The sequence below is a fragment of the Nasonia vitripennis genome, chromosome 5 (genome assembly GCF_009193385.2).
Source record: "Nasonia vitripennis strain AsymCx chromosome 5, Nvit_psr_1.1, whole genome shotgun sequence".
Classification (NCBI taxonomy): Eukaryota; Metazoa; Arthropoda; class Insecta; order Hymenoptera; family Pteromalidae; genus Nasonia; species Nasonia vitripennis.
Window position 1 is genome coordinate 21,116,191 of NC_045761.1, and position 17,888 is coordinate 21,134,078.

At 46.2% G+C, this 17,888-nt stretch overlaps 2 protein-coding genes across 2 annotated transcripts in view; one reads left to right on the forward strand and one right to left on the reverse strand.

The window, feature by feature from the left end:
* Positions 1-7,469, reverse strand: part of LOC100678279 (mushroom body large-type Kenyon cell-specific protein 1) — a 75,228-nt gene extending 67,759 nt beyond the window's left edge. The window contains exon 1 of the mRNA XM_016985719.3: positions 6,229-7,469. The gene's annotated coding sequence lies outside the window, so the exon portion shown is untranslated. The remainder of the gene's footprint in view (positions 1-6,228) is intronic.
* LOC103316308 (guanylate cyclase 2D) overlaps positions 1-17,888 on the forward strand; it is a 281,070-nt gene that overhangs the window by 17,791 nt on the left and 245,391 nt on the right. The window lies entirely within an intron of this gene.

The following is a 17,888-nucleotide window of genomic DNA, read 5'->3' on the forward strand; positions in this document are numbered from 1 at the left end:
ATTAATTATCATCAGTCCCCCGTGACGTTTTTTAATTATCATCTCGATTATGTAATCGAGAATGCAACGAGCGTAAAGCGAAAAAGTAAAACAAAAGCTCGTGAATTGCCCGAGTTATGTACACACATACGTCAGCGCATATACACTGCGCGCGTCTAAACTGGCCGCGCACGGACATTTGACGCCGTGTCCCACACGCTATCGCGCTCGTGGCGCACAGTGGTTCCATTGTCGGGGGAGCGACGAAAAGTCGGGCTCCGAAAAATTTACGAGCTTATCGGAGTTTTATAGTTCGCGCTTCTCTCCTTCACTCCACTGTTTCGTCGCTCGCATAGTTTCGAATCGGACCTGAGTTGATAGTCGTCGCTCTGTTTTCGAATTGTTGCCGGTTGTTTTGGCTCTCGGAAAGATTCCAAAACATCCCGTCGAAAGCGAGCTTCAATCGACGCACCGGAGGACTATTCGAACTGTGCGAGTACACACGCATTGATATTACGGCGACTCTTACTATAACGAATACGTTGACCGGAAGGGTTAAGAGCCTTTTACGATTTAAAAGCTTTGCGAAGTGGCGGGCATTCAGGAACTATGTCAAGCAATGTGTAAGTTTTCGACTTCGTTACTTCGACTTCGTTTGCGTCATAAAACTATGGCTGGGGAGAACGCGCGGGTTATTCAAATTCGACCGCGCCCTCGAAAAAATCAAGCTCTCAAGTGTGTCACGGTCGCGTTCTCTCACAAGCTATCGAAAGACTGTTCTCTCATCTCCCGAAGAAAGCTCTCTCTCTCTCTCTATCTCTCTCTCTATCTCTCTCTCTCTATCTCTCTCTCTCTCTCTCTCTCTCTCTCTCTCTCTCTCTCTCGACACCTTCGCGCGTACGTATGCACATGCATCAATAATAACACTGCGCAGTTGAAGCTCTCTCTCTCGCAAGAACAAAACAATAGTCTAGCCTCGCTCCATACGCGACGGTATTAGCGATTTTCGGATCTCGCGCGCAAGCACACACATACGTACGCCGATTTGTATTCCCATTCCATATAAATATATAATCCCATTGAGGGGCCGGTGTCGTCTGAATGCCACGACGGCACGTCAGTTTCTGTCAGTTCTCTCTCTCTCTCTCTCTCTCTCTCTCTCTCTCTCTCTCTCTCTCTCTCACTTCGTCTCGCACTCGCCATACGCTATTATATCCATTTTGCCGGCGCGCGCGCGCGCGAGTTTGAATGCGCTTCGAATTTAGGTCGCCATATTGTTGAAAGCTCTTTCAAATCCCCGCGCGCCACGCTCTTCCCTTAGATCTACCGGCGGCGGCGGCGCGGTTGCCGCATTAACGTGAAAGAATGAATCGACAGACGGACGCGCAAGCGAGCGAAACCTACATATCAATAGCCTACTTGGCGTTCAATAATTACTTTTTTTTTAAGCGAGCTGCTTCGCATGTATATTTGCGTCGTCGAAATTTTTCGATAATTCGCTTTGTTTCGCGCGCGCTTTTTGGGTCATTGATGCGAGCCGCGCGCGCGGTGATAGCGACACGCTGTTTTTTTTTCTATACGTGACTCGAGCGTGAAAACACGCGGTTTTTTTAGCTGCAGAAAGAAAGACCAGTAATTTTACGAGCGCTTTTCGATAAGGAGCCGCGCGTTTTCGGCCACGGAATTCGAGGAGAAATTCGCGCTCTGACGTCAAGGAGCGTATCGGTTGTTGAAATTTTGGCTTCTTTTTTAATCTCAATCGAGTGACGCGATATATTATTAGGAGGGACATGTCGAATTAAACTTGAAAACGACGTGGGCCGCAGTAGTAGTCGAGAGGTAGTGCACGCAGTCCATACATGTGCGGCCAGCGTAAAGTAGATTTTCTTGTAGCGGCCGATCGAGGAAAATTGTTTTATCGTTTTCTGAACGCGCCGAGCGACGAGGTTTCGCGATAGAGCCGAAGTTATTAAACGCGCTTCTGAAATTCCCAAGCTGTACATTTGCTTTTGAAACTTTTTCAAGACAAGCGCAACGGTATTTATGGCTTTTAACTAGCGGTTGCAGCAATAAACTTTGCCTTTTTTCTCTCCCCCCTGAAGAACTTTGCATCTGCGCTCGCTTTCAGACTTTATTCCTCCTCTTTGTGCTGGAAAAAATCTCTCTCGCGCTGTATATATATATATATATATATATATATATATATATATATATATATATCAGCTGATAAGATTTTCATCACGCGTGCAATGCTTTTACGCTTTAAGCGATTTCGCGCACGCGCACGTTGCGTAATACACACTCACGTGTCGCAAGCTTTTATTGGCGGATCAAAGCGCTAGATATGTAAAGGCCGAATTTGAGTAGTTTTTTTTTCACAGACTGCTAGACCAAAAGAGATCATTGAAACTCTCTGCAGCAGCTGCAGTAGCAAAAAACAGAAAGGCATCAAACGAGCTTTCACCCGAATACGCAATAGCATATCGAAGCCCAAACGAACGTGCAATTTCGAGATTAGCAGTGGTCGCGAGCGCTTTTCTTGGCAAAGGAATAGACGAGAGAGTCATGGGGCAAAGGTGTAACATTACAGTGATTTCGTTTTTGTCTATTTTCCATCCGGTCGGAGCTTTGATCAAATTGGACTCTTTCAGTTTCGACTATGAAGTATCTTGTCCTCGATTAACTCCTATGAGCTCCGCGCGAATTTTCATTTCCAGGAGTAAACCACTATTCGTAACGCGTCTCGCAAAACCCTCAAAAAATATTCCATATCGATCGAGGCTCGATCATATATCCCACAGAGATGTGAATCTCGTAATCGCGACGATTAAAATCCCTCGCTTACTTCACCGCGCTATGCACAAACGCATAGAGGCAGCGAACGGAATCCTCTCCTCGTTACGGAATCGCCGAGCAGCCGCACACATAACCTACATCGACAAAACGAGAAGGAAGACCGGCGTCGAGTCGTTTTAGGAAAGTCTCGCTCGTCCTCGTGAAAATTTACGATACGGTTTCGCGCGCGGCCTAAATCGAGGTCAAACCGAATTTTCTACTTTAACCTACTGAATGCCGCGCTGCTGGACGTCCGCGAATTTAGCTTTCTAAAGCGACACACGCGTTCGGAAGCTGCGTCGCTTTTTTTCGAGCTAGGTTTCTTTATTCTGCAATGGAAGTTGAAATTTCAAGTTTATTGGTAAGCGTGTAGAGCGGGAAACTCATTATGTAAAGTTTCGAGCAAGATTAACGAACTCGATTAAGTGCATGTCCGCTCGTACTTCGGAATATGGAATTGCGCAAAATTTCAACGTTGCTCGCCGCGTTTTAGAATATCCGGTTTAAGTAGTAACTCACCTTGACTGGTCAGACATTATTCTCATTTCTAGATCGCGCACCTTTGTAATCAATATTACTCTAGTTTTTCAAACATTTTTTTAATTGACGAATAAAGCCTGCACTTTGCCGACAAAAAGTTTCTGGCTGTACAATAACAATGGTATAACGACGACGACTACGTCGAGACGAGTTACGCAAAAGTACAAAAATTCCGCGTTTCCCATTCTAATAATAAATTCTCGAGAACGAGTTTCACGACTCGTCGCGTGAGCTATCGTTAAAATCGGATCGGTCTGTAGCGCCTGCGTGATATGTATCGACGTTGCGCCGAAGATACCTCAGATGGCGGCAGCGTCGCCTGTAAGTGCTCAGGACGTTGTTATCAGTCGTAAACCCGAAAAAGCAAAGATTCATAAATTGCGAGCAGGCGACGCTGTCGAGGTTTTCCAGCTTTTCGTTATTATGTAGAAAATTTATTGTAATCTCGAGGAAATTAATAATTTTCTAAAATTAGCGCAAATTTCGGAGAACTTTCGAAAGCGAGAGCCATTTTCGAGAAAACCCAACCCACTGGTTCACCGAGTAGAATATTCACGAGAAGAAAGTCCAAAGCAAACAGCGCAAGCTTCACCTTGATAAAAGACAAAAAAAGCAATACCGTCGCGCCACAGAGAAAATCTTCGCGCTAGATAAAGACAAAGAGCAAGAGAGAACTCCTCCTCGGCGCTTCAAATGTCAATCGCACTATTACGTAACCTCGTATAACTGCACACTGCGCTATATATACGTGACGAGTCACTTTCGCGGCAGCGTCCGATGCAGCGGTGGTCTCGTTGGAGAGAAAAAAGAATTTTCTCGCGGCTCTCATTATGCTTTTAGCTACTTTCCTCCATTTTTCGTTCTCACGCGTGCGCTCATAGCCGCCACGGGTCAAGGACGATCTTTTCTTCCTGCAACGGAAATTGCGCGACGCTTCTGATTATCAGCCGAAGCGGATTTTTCTCGCTTTCCCAGGGTCTTATCGAGAGCTTTTGTTGTTATTTTTTTTCGTTGATACGCGAATACTCGCGTACAGGATTAAATGTAACAGAAACGGCTATGGCTCATAAATAAATCAAGGTAGAGTGAATTTGGTAACGTTCGATCTGGCCGCTTATATTGGAAACAGCACGAATTTCGTGACCGTCGGATAAGCGATGCAGTGGGTTACGTAAACTTTATTAGGGCCATCCTTCATGCGCGCTCGAATAAATCATGCTACTCGTTTCAAATTTAACCTTTTTTCCAATGAAAATGCAGACTCGATCACGTGATCCTTAAGTGAAGGATTAAAAGTCGCGAATCGCTTCGCACAAACGAGGAAACAAAGTGCAGGTGCGAAAAAATCGAGTCGCCGCGACCTCGACGCGCGTACGTGTATCCATCAATTGCAATTTTCGGCAGCAGCGCCGGTTAAAGGAGCAAGGAGAGAGAAGCGGATGCGGACGACCTTCGCCGCGGCGCAGGGAACGTTAATAATGAGTCGTCGCCGGGGCGAGTCTTTTCGGAGAAGTGTGCCGATTTTTCTCCTCCTTTGTTGCGATTCGAGGAGATATAGTTACGCGACGAGAGCTGATTCGTTAGGAAAAAGAGAAGAATCATCGCAGCTCGTTCAATTCAATTATGGACAACATCGTTCGTTTTTACACTCGAAATCCACGCTGTTTTTTCACTCAACCTTCGATCCGCGAACGAGTAAATAAATAAAAAGGCCGTACAGACCGGCCCGACAAGCTGCGGCAAAAAAGCTATGAAATCCAAAGCCGGCTATAACTCCTAGTCATAAATTGTATTTCCATCACGTTCATGATGGCGTTGTGCTATTTTAATGGAATTCTTTATACCCCCGCTCGGCGCCGAGTGACGTTTTCAATTCGGTCCGCCGCTTGACTTCAAAAAATATTTTCTCGAAATTTCACGCGTCGATCGCGATTATTCCTTCGTAAAGTCCTCGCGACACATCGGTTGGAATTAGACAAGAGCGAAAACAATGCACTCGACGCAACTTTCGAGCTGCGCATATAGGTATACAGAGAGAGAGAGAGAGAGAGAGAGAGAGAGAGAGAGAGGCGTCGGGACGCCGGCGCTCCTGGCGCGATTCCAGAGACGCGGCGCCGAATGCGACAGGTTTCCGGCTGCCACGTGGTTCTCTCTCTCTCACTTCAGCGCGCGGTTCAGCCCAGGAAACTCGGTCGCTTTTCCGGAACGCGTCGAGAGAGACTGTTTAACACTGGAGTATTACGATCGCGAGTGAGAACGTGAACGTCGCTCGATCATAGATTGGCACTTTATTGGGGCGTTTTTGTGTTTGTTCGATAGTCTCTCTCTCTCTCTCTCTCTCTCTCTCTCTCTCTCTCTCTCTCTCTCTCTCTCTCTCTCTCTCTCTCTCTCTTCGATGCTTCATTGCGATCGATGACGCGCGCGTGCAATCGAGAGCTTTTTTCATGAGTTTGACACTTTTGTCCTTGTGCGCGAGCTCGTGACTCTCAGTGGCCTCTGAAATTTTTCGTGTTTAAATTTTCAAGCGCAGCTGCTTTTTTCTTCTTTCCCTTGCCTCGTTCTCGCTGAGCAAGCTTTACCGTCGTGTCTAGACGGAGTCGGATTTCGGAAAACATCGCGCGTATCGTACGATTATGAAAGACGATTACGGAGTCATTCACGCGGAGAAGAAATATTTCCGCGCGGCTGTGAATCATCGGATTGCTTCTTCTTTTTTTGTGTAGCTTTGCGAGCGAACACGACGGCGTTAAAAAATGTTTTTTTACGAGCGTTTGCCAAATTATTCGTGGCCTCACGACGTCGCGGGGGGGGGGGGGGGGGGCAGAACGTGACACACGCAGACAGACAGAGAGAATGAGGAAGAATGTTACTCACTTTTCGCTCCCTACCGTCGGCCGTGGTCGCGGAAAACTCGGACGTCGTGAGGCAGCGCGTCGCTGCTCCCCCTCTTTACGATTTTGAAGCTGCAGTTGCGATCTCGGTAGCGGAGCAGCTTCTCCTCCTCGTCGTCGTCGGCATCGTCTCAACTATCGCTCCATCGTTGTTTCACTCGCGTGTACAATGATTTCGTTTATTTTCCTCTCTCTCTCTCTCTTACACTGTCCCGCGAAAATTTTCGTTTGTGTCTTCTTACTCTCTCTATCTCTCTGTATACTTCCTACTTATCACAGGCGATTTTTTTCATTCGAACTACATGGAACGATGATCGTCGACTCGCGAACCAATTACTCTGAAGAAAAACCAACGTGTTTATCACTTAGTCGCACCAATATACAACAGAACACACTGCTCACTATATCATCTCTTTCTATTCTGTCTGGCTCGCGAATCACTGAAGAAGCAGTAGTAGTAGTATATATTTATAAGAATTATTTGTACATGTTAAAACACACACACAGATCAAATCCTTCCTGTTTCGCACACTTTAGCCGCACCAGCTCCTCGGAGTACGTATACATGTGTCGTAGCTGCTGCTACCTTGTATATATATTAACAGCGAGACGAGAGAAGAGCGAGAATGTCGGAACAACAGTGCGTGTACGGTGGTCACAGCTCTTTCTCTGCTCTCTATCTCTCTCTTTCTCTCTCGGCGATGATCCGACGAACGTAGGAAGGACTCGTGCGTATCTAGTTAATCAGCCGAGGCAGGTCCCTCTCCCCAGCGGAGACAGCGGCGTATACGCGTGTATGTGGTCGGTCGTGCGTATGTACGTTCTCGTAGTCGTCGTAGTCGTCGTCGAGGGAGCTTGCACGTATATATCCATGCAACTCTCTCTCTCTCTCTCTCTCTCTCTCTCTCTCTCTCTCTCTCTCTCTCTCTCTCTCTCTCTCTCTCTCTCTCTCGATATATTCTTCGCGAAACGTACGCCTATGTGTCGTACATCCTATATTATATATGTGGAGTACGTCGGAGCGCGTGTACAGGCGCCGGTCCGTGTGTATGTGTCTGTGTGTGTGTGTGTGTGTGTGTGTGTTGTTACAATACGTGGTCGTGTCGCGGCGGGCGGCGAGAGTCTCTCGTTGTTGCGTTGGCTCGCGCTGCGCTCCCGTAACTGCATCCGCGTCGGCGACTGAACGCCGCGCGCGCCGCGCCGCCGTCGTCGCCGCTAGACTCACCCCCACCACGGCCGGCAGCAGCAGCAGAGCGGGTACCGCCGTTGCCGCCGACGACGACGTCGTCTCTCCCCCGTCTCTCTCCCTCCCTCCCTTCCAGACTCTACGCTGCTCTCTCTCACTCGCGTACGTACGTATACACATCGGCGGCGGCGGCGCTGGGGGGAGGGGAGGGAGACGCTCAGCTCTGTACACGCCGCGTACGTGTGTGTGTGCGTGCGTGCAGCCGGCGTCGGAGGGAGACAGAGAGGGAGTAGTGCAAGTGCAAGTGCAGCGCCGCACACGTGGGGATGCACACGAGAGAGAGTCGATGTGTGCGCGCGAGCGCGGCTCTCTCGCGTGCGTGTGAGTGGGAGCGAGAGCTCTTTTTTCTCTCCGGCAGACTGTGTGTACTGACAATCCGTTTCGGCGGCGACGATGACGCTTTTTCGGCGGTCGTCTGACCAAACCGGCTTTGACTACTCTGATTTTTGAAAACGTTACTGTAATCTTGCTTTGTCGCGCGAAAAAACAAACGCGCGGTGTTTAAGTTCGGCGAATCGAGCGAGCGATACCTGAACTTGATAAGAGCGCGTCAGCGTCTAATTCAGCAAATCTAATATCAGTAGATCATGGCCGAGTCCAGTAAGACGCGCTCGCGCGACTGGCGAAAAAATCTAAGCCAAGAGTCTCTCTTCCTTACATAACGCCGCAGCGCAGCTATAGTCGGTGTATTATATCGAAAATTGGGACACAAAGTCGAAGTCTCTTTTTTCTTCCCATGCAGCGTCGCGCTGAATCGTTGAAAAACTAATAATAACGTGTGTGCAATTACGCCGCGCGCCGTCTTTTCACAAGATACCGCGCAACACAAAAGACCGTTTGGAACATTGTTTCGCCGGCTACTGCACATTGCAAAATGACTCTTCTCCAATTCTTATATCACATCGCCTTTTTTCTCTTCGTTATAACGTATGCGCGAAAAAAAAAATCATCGCAATAATCTTAAAAAAAATCTCAAAATATAAAAAATCAACGACAGCCGAGAGCGACTCGTGCGTGCGCTGCTGCAGTCGGTGTTTGCGTAAGTTTCTCTCCGCGCGCAATCGGTCAAAAGTGCCTCATCGGACGCACAATGGAAGTGCATACTCGGGCGCAGCAGCTCACACACACACGCGCGCGCGCACACGGCTACTCCGATTACGCGCGCAGAGAGAGAGAGAGAGAGAGAGAGAGAGAGAGAGAGAGAGAGAGAGAGAGAGAGAGAGAGAGACCTATACGTACGTACGCGGAGGAAGCACACAGCGAATTATCGCTTTTGTAATTCGCGACTCGAGTCGTTATCGGCTCTCTTATTCTCGCTTCGAGATGGTCCTTTTCGTCGAGTCCAAGATTCCACATTTTCTAATGTATGGCTCTGACTATTTATCGCGTAATAAGAGAGAGGCAGATTAGCCGTTGGTTATCGGATGCAACTTGAAATTGAACTTGCGCTCGGAGATTTTTCGTATACGGATTTTTTAGAACCGGGATTATCTCCGAGCGCGCTCTATTTTTCCGAGACGCACTCGAATGTTGCCGATCGTTATGTAATTCGGTTGGTGTGCAAGTGTCTTAAATTTCTGCAGCGGGAAACTCTACGCCTTGAGTGAAATTTTCGAGGGACTGTTTGCATTCACACATCGACACACGAGTGCGGGAAATATGTAGGTTAATTATACGATAGTAGAGAAAAAGAAATGGTATATTCAGCGAAAAAACTGCGGCTCGTTATACGACTGTGCACTTCTATAGTTTTACTGAAAAATCTACGCGCTGAGAGTATAAGCACGTGTGTGTGTGTGTGTGCAAACATTACTGCTGCCGCAACCACAACTTTTTTATACGCTATTCTCACTAAAATATAGGTTCGTATTTCATATTCGTCAAGGTCTGAAATGGTACATTGCAAAACGCGCACGCGCGCAGCTCTCTGTGCACGCGTGTAAGTGAATAATTTTCACCTAGGATTATGACTCGCCGAAGTGATTTATATTTCGTTGTATTATACTCCTTGAAAAATAATCTTTCCGTCGATAAAAATTCAAAATTACATTCCCATCGACCGTAACTCAAAATCATACGCGAACAATTAGAAGTCGGAGGTATTAATACAACACCGAAAAATTTAATCGCGTCGGTTCGAAGTTCATTAACCAGCGTATCTCCTGCGCGCACTGCAGTCACCCCGAAAATATTCGTTGTTGTGGCTCTGGTCTCTCGTGTGCTTACATACACACAGACGTCTGGGCGATAAACCGATCTCTCTCTCTCTCTCTCTCTCGCCTCGTTTTTCAATCCGGCGAAAAATTCTAACCGAAAAATATTATTAAAAAGAAAGCTCCAACACTGACACACACACACACACCCCTCACTTTTTGCCTCCTCGCTTCGCGCTCGTTTCGTAAACAAGTGAGCCATTGAAAACGAAAGCACACACTGTGCGCGAGAGCGAGTGTGTGTAAGTGTGTGCTGTATGTATATAGTTACGCAGGCGCATTGTTCGGCGACCATGACACTTTTAATAGGAGACAATTTCATGCAGTCCCGCGTGTGTGTGTATATGCGCCGCTGCGATTTGAAATTTAAAGGCCCATCGCGAGAGCCGTCTCTTTATCTTTTTGTATCTTTTTCTCACTCGAGCTGCATCAGGCGAGATTTATATGTAGTTGCGGGGAGATTTGTTATGGAAGTGGAACTGGCCGAAAGTTCGGAGCTATACGGTGCTCTGGTGTTTATTCGGAATTATTGTACGATAAAACTGCCGTGCGCGTTTTTAAGAAAACTGCAAGACGCCTCAAAGCGCATCGAGAAAAAAGCCTCGGAAAAGTTCTCTGTTGAATAAATCATCGCGCATAATACGATAGTATCAAATTGAAGTATCTTTCCAAGAAAGTTCCCGCTCGGAAAACCAGTCTAGACGAACACGTCGTTCGAAAAGAGCTGCCTCGCTAATTACCAAGAACAACGTACTCACTCGCTAAAAAAGAAAATATCGAAAAATTCCTCTCTCTATATATACTATACAGGACGCACGAAACTTGCAGCACATATCGCGTGCCTATCTAGGCAAGGTGGTGCGGCCTCAAAAAAGAGAGAGAGAGAAAGAGAGCTCCGAAGACGGTTACGTAAAAGCCACTGGTGTATACGCATACCCACACACAGAGACAACGACTCGCTGATTATCAAGAGCAGCGCACAGAGCAGCCGCAGAAACATAGTACATCCGCACGCATGTCGCTTCTCGTGCGTGTGTCGAACCGTTAGAAATTCGAGTCGCGGGCGAACGACAAAAGGAAGCTTGTGCGCGCGTTGCGAAAATGTTCATGCGCATTTTTTTGCTCTCTCTCTCTCTCTCTCTCTCTCTCTCTCTCTCTCTCTCTCTCTCTCTCTCGATTAGTGCGTCGACGCGCACAGAGGCACCCTGTGTTCCGCTCATCGGTGCAATAATTTTGTGTACAAGTATAGACACGGTCTTTTGTCTTGAAATAGGCGTATAGCGAAGGCCGAAACGATCATCGCGAAAAAATTCGATCGTGTGTGTGTGTTTGTGTATAAGTCGTTACATATCCGAAATATGTGTGCACACACGCGCGCGTGAGTGAATCACGTAATCGCGGTGTATGTGTGTAGGGAGGAGGAAGAGTTAGAAAAGGCTGACCGCGAAAGAGACGAGTTCTCGCGTTACAAGATGGCAGCCGAAACTGCGGAGATTAGATATCCCGGAATTGTGCGTGACACACGGAGGTGGGAGTATAAAGCATACGTGTAACGTTGTATAGGTGGAGAGATACGTGCACTGCACCTGGATATATTTATTCTTATAATCGAGAATTAATGATTAACCGATGCATGTCTGACGAGGGACAGGGTAATTTTTATGATAATCCGCTCTTCTAAATAGTTCCCCGCTCGCTCGAGATCGGCTCATGAATTTGCATGCGAAATTCCGAGTATATTATTATACGAGCGCGAAATATATTTCCAATCGGAATTTTAAATGTAATATAACGAGAGCTTTTTCATAATTCGAGTTTCCTGTATAAATAATTCTTCGCCGTTTTCGTTCCATGCAACATCGCGTTGGCGAAAAAGAAACGATTCAATGTTTCATACACACAGCTTATATATCGAATTCCTTAAAAATAGTGCGCGACGCTCTCGTACACAGCCGAGAGAGATTCGAAAAAAATACAGAGTATTATGAGCCGACTGGAATACTCGCTGTTCAATCGATTATTGCTCGCGCGCGCGGTATTTAATTATGCAAAAATGCGTTGGGCAAGTATCTCCCCGTATACTGACACACACACACACACACGCGCACACACACACACTACAATGTCACGCAGGCCGCGTAGTGTGTACGCATACGCGCGCATTTAACGCTCGGAAATCCGATCTAGCGAAATAATGTTCTCTCTCGAGGAGATTTGATCTCTCGCAAATGCGATCTTTTGCGCAAATATGAAGTTGACCAATCTTCGTAAGAACGAGCGCTAGAGTGACACGAATGAAATTTCAATAATAAAGTGTAAGCATAACGGAGTAAAATTTTTCCGAAGAAAAAAAATTACTCATCGAGAGCAGAGCAAGAAGGCGGGGTATATAAGAACGCACACACAGACAGAGCTGCATAGGCTCTTACGTAATCGCGAAAATTAATGTACGTTTCGCCTTTCTCGCGCCATTAGTCGCGGCATATCCGCGCTGGATTCCCTATAGACTTGACATTAGATTCCAGCGGCCTTCTCCCTACTCCAAAGAGCGCGGCAGCTGCGCTGCCTTTCTCTTCGCCGCTCTCCGGCTCGCGGGCGTATGGCCGATTTGTGAAGCGACGTATTACAAGCTGGCATGTGTGAGCCCGGTTCTATTGCAGCGAGGCGTCCCCGAAAGATCGAAGCTTTTCTTGGGAGAATTTTAATTGCTCGTAGGTTTGGTAAATAATCCATAAGTCTTGCGTCATTTAATTTTTATGCTCAACGAGATAGGCTTTCGGATAAAATTACACATTTTCGATAGATCAGAACGCGCCTAAAAGAAAGAAAAAAAATACGTATTTTTCTCCGCGAAACACAAGCGCAGTTTCGAACGCCTCGAGAGATTGCATATTCTACGGTTCGCTCGCTCGCGCGCGTCGAGAGGAATAAGGCGTCGAATCGATTGATCTGCCCAAGGACAAGATAATTCGTCGAGTGATTGGCTGCAGTTTTTCTCTCTTTCATCGCGAGTCACTGCTGTTGCTGTGCGCATTTGCATGCGTGAATTTTTCTTTTTTTCCGCGGTGCTGTACCGTTTGCTCGTTGTTTTTCGCGAATTTTGCGATACAACGCGCGATGTGAAAATTCTAATCCCGAAGGCTGGTGACGAAAAAAGCGTGTTTTTTTAGAGATATGATATGATACCTACGAGAGACTGGATTTTATATATGCTAATTCGAAATCAAAATAAGCAGCAGGCGATAGCAGAAAAAACTGGGGTAATTATATGGTTCACCGAAAAAAATACTCAATTTTCCAACTAGCTCTGAGAGAGGACAAAAAGCCAACGAGAAACAGAATAAAAACTCACAAATCACGAGATCGGACGTGTGTGTGTGTGTGTGTGTGTGTGTACATAACCGCGTAAAAACCCGCAGCTTAGCATAATCGTCATCGTCCGGCAGCTTTGTGTACACAGCGTCTGTGTCTATCTCCTAAAAAATGAACGGCTCAATTGATAAACCTAGCCTAGAGCTGCACCGCGAATGTTTACTCTCCGGAGCTATACTGCGGCGCTTTTATAAAAAAAGAGAGCCGCGCAGCAGCGGCTTTCACTGTCATTGACAATCGCCGCGATGTTGTTATTATGTGCTCCACCTTTGAGGTCGTTAGTTTCAGCGATTTATTCGCGATCTCACGTTATGTGTGTTTATGTGCGCGGGCAAGATTCGAGCAAAGCCGCGCCTGATTAATTTGCATAATATTATGGTATCGACGCCTTATAGAGACACGTCGCTGTAGTAGAAAATGCGTCGCTGAAATTCGCGGCTATAGAGAGAGGAATTTGACTGACGGCGATGATTATTGCGACGAAAGATTCATACTCGCGATGCGTGTGTATGCGTGTGTGTATGATTATTTATCCGCTGATTTATTTTATTTCGCCTGTGTGTTAATTATTGCGCGAGTTGCGTTTTAATCAGTTTTACTTTTGCTGGGCATCCATAAATTTCATGCGCGTATACATGTGTGTGTGTGTGTGTGTGTGTGTGTGTGTGAAAAATGTAAACGTGAATAATTTTGTTAAAATCATCCGATCATTAATTAAAACGCATGTACACAGGCGACGCATCGTCGTGTATAATGATGTCGGGAATAAAGGTTCGATTACACACCGTAACCGGTGCGTATACATTTTTAATTAGAAGTTATTAAAAAAGCAAAATCACATATATCCAGGACACAAAGAGAGAGAGAGAGAGAGAGAGAGAGAGAGAGAGAGAGAGAGAGAGAGAGAGAGAGAGAGAGAGAGAGAGAGAGAGAGAGAGAGAGAGAGAGAGAGAGAGAGAGAGAGAGAGAGAGAGAAAGAGAAACATTTCCACTGCAGTATAGCTTGTATAAATATATTGAGAATACGAAAATCACGTGATTTATTCCAGCCGCGTATAAAACACACTGCGCTCCCGCTTGAAGTATCGAAATCAAAGCAGTAGCGGTCGCTTACGAACTATGCACCCGACAATCGTTACGCAAATAATGTAATCGTTACAATAATATAACGATTATGAAATTAATTACTCTCGCGGCCAGTGCGGTGCAGCAGTGGCTATGTATACACACGAAGAATTTCCATGAATATGCAAATTCGCACTACAGCGCGATTTTTCTTTCTCTCAATCGTTAAACTTTCTCTCTCTCTCTCGCTCGCTCTAGCTCCATTATCTTGACATTACAGCTCTGGCGTCCCACTAACACAGTGCCGCGCTTATACAAGAGCTCTCTCTCCAGCACAGTGTTGCATTCGCTGACGGGATTGCACGTTTAAAGACTTGTGTGTGTATACACGCGTATACGTAAGCTGCTTCATAGTTTTACGATGGAATTCCTCTATTACCGCCTCTGTGCCCGCGTATACGTGTGTGATTATCGCGATAAATTATATTCGCCTGCGCGTTTGATTGTCGCGCGATCGAGCGAGCGAGGGCCTAACGAAATTACGAAATCGAGGTCGACGAGCGGTTAATGATGTATTCGCGGTTGGCCGCGAATTCGGCGGTGCGATTATTAATAAACTGTATTTCGATTACGCCTGCTGTATAATATATCGAAGTGATTTTTCCGATTCGTTCCATTCATAAGAGCTCGGTTGTGTTATTGCGAGGATATAGACAAGGTCATCGCATCGGCTCGAGAAAAACAATAATTTCTTTTTATACGTACACACACGTACACGGGACGAAAAGTTGAGAAACAAAGTGAATGTAAAATTGTAAAACGTGCGTTTGGAAGCCGGTCTATACCGCACACCTGTGTCGTGGAGCTGAGAGCGCGGTATAGAGGCGTTATTTATTACACATTTATTCAATAGGCGCTTTTTCCAAGCCCGTCTATATAGTCTAACGCGGCCTGTAATGGCTACACGTATAATTGTGAAATAAACAAACCTCGTCGCTATCGCTACACACATTTTTCCTCCTCAGCATCGCTTATATTATAACCGCAACTATCTCGACGTCGCTCTATTGATAAGACGAAAATTTGCGCGATCGCAAAGATTCCCTCATCCCACCGTTAAAAGCGCCGCGCGGCGGCGAGAGGAATTTAGCGCGAAGATTAGCAACTCGTTATGTAAAATCCGATTGTCGATGCGTTCGAGGTATTTCGCCGGCAAGTAACCGGCCCCGCGCGTTTGTTATAATCTCTCTCCTTCCAGATAGAGAGCCGAAGGTATGGCCGCGTTAATCTCTGGAATTTTCTCATTATTTTCACAGCGGCGGCGAGACCGAAGATATAAAAATTTTCAAAATTGCGTAACGAACTTCATCTACCCGCGGGTAATTCGCGCAACCGAATAAATGTATATAACGTATACAGAACTTGATCGAGAATTTTTCTCCTTTTTTCGTTCGCGGTAATACTGGAGCAATGTCATTGCTCGCCGAGCAAAACGTAGGCGAGAGTGTGTGTATACTAGTCTCTCTTGCATTCGACAGAAACGAGAACGGGCGCGGCTTTGGCGCGCGCTCTATCTCTATCTTTTTCTCTCTCGCCCCACTCCTCCGTACTTATGTGTACAAGTTATATATTCATCGCTGTGCGGACATGCCTATTTCTCACTCTCGCTTTCTTATATAGACACTTTTCGAGCTAGTTCGTTACGCTTCGACGTGCAATAATCGCCGCGTTATTATTATTATTATTATTATTATTATTCCCTCGCAGCTCTTACGAATTATAAACCGGCTAAAAGTTGCAACCTTGACTGTATACACTATGCACAGATAGATAGCTTATCTAATCGTTCCCAGCAATAAAAATCCGCGAATTCTCGGAAAAAAAGAAAGAGAACATTCCGCTTCCCAACCACAAGCTGGCGCGGCGGCTAATAATGCGCATTGAATTCATCGCCGCCGCCGCGTTTTTCGGTTCTCCTTCGCCTGCCCGCGCTCCAATATATATATATATACACACACACACACAAACGTATAAGCGCACACTATAGGTATATACGTAGTGGCTATGTGCGTGCAGCGCTCGAGGGGCCCACGTGACTGCGTCTAAATTCGAGGCGGCCATTTTGGAGCATGATTCATTTGTTTAGAATGGGTCGGATAGGAGTAGGAGGCGGAGCCTAACTCGACGAGCCGCACACACCAAATCTTCTCTCGCTCTCGAGCTGGCTGCGCGCGTTAGATTCGACCGATGCGTATATACTCGAGAGAAACATCCCGTCCTCCGAGTCTCTCCTTCGGTTTTTTTCGCTTTTCTTGTACTTATTACCGAGTTGCTTATATTTCGGCTGTGTGTGCGTGTGTAGAGAGAATGTACATGGCGGATATAGGCGTGTATACGCGTTCGAGTCAGGATGACTATGAGGAAGTTTCTTGGGCGAAAAATTTTCGAGGCTTCCTTTTTGTTTGCGAGCGTGACTCGCAGTTTTATTGTTTCTCTCTCTCTCGTTAATAAGTGCGCAATTGGCTGCATCGATTCCGTATTCCGAAACGTTTTTGCGACGGAATGTTAATCGCGAATACGCCGCACCTTATCTTTTCGGAGTTTCTAATTTTTCTTCTATTTTTTTGCCGTCACCGAAGCGAGTGATTAGATTGTTATACGCGCGTGTGTGTGAGTGTAGACACTCGCGCGAAAATGTAAACTCGATAGGAGAGCTGCGCTGATACGACTCTCGTATTTTCAGCGAATTACTATATCGTTTTTACTATCGTTCAGCCTCAACTGCTTTTTCGCGCGCCGCGTGATAATAAACGCGAAATTTCGCGAAATTAACGGTATATCTATATAGTTGCGGCGCTGCAGTAGGGAAAAATGAAACATACGAGTTCTTTTGTCTTTCCACTTTACATGGCGGCGATAAGGAGTACAACGAAATCTCTGCAAACACGCGAGAGAGATAAGATTAAGAATTATTTCTTTATAAAATCATTTATTCGTTCGACCAATGTTCTTCCACACAGCAATCGTCGTCATCGCGTACATTCAATCAAATCGCCATTACGATATGTCGAGTTTGTGTGCGTGTAACGTCGCAGTAGTAATCTCCCCGAATAAACAAGCTTACCAAACTTTCCACACATACTTACACACACTTCTTTCGCAATAACGCACCTTCTTCTTCGCGCGATTTCAAAACAATAATCTATCAAATTTCAAGCTTGCGCAAAGAGCAGCTTAAGAGAGACTATTCAACATTGAACCAGTCCGACGAACCCACAAGAGCTAGAACCGATGGGAATTACAGTCGCGAGCAGTAAAACGCGCTGCAGAGAGAGCCCCGCGCGCGTCGACAAAACAACAACGGTAATAAGTCATTCATAAACGCGCCGCGCGCGCCTTCATTTGCTTGTGTGTGTGTGTGTGTGTGTGTGTGTGTGCGAGAGAGAAAAAGCACACGCACGCTCACGCGATAGCCATTCGCCGCCGCAAAAATGTCAAGTCTATCGCTTATTAACCTACAAATTCTTATCCCCTTCGAAAAGCAACAAAAAAATGTAAATTGCCGGCGCTTTTTCAATTATGCCCCAGCCCTTTCGCGCGCTGTGTATAGGTGCATTAACCAAGCTCGGCGACTTATGTAAGACGGTAGTGCGCTAGCTGCTGGGCGATAATTGCAACTGCACTTGTTTCGCAAACGAGAAGATAGCCGGGAACGACGTTACACGTATTTGGTGCTGTTATGTTTCT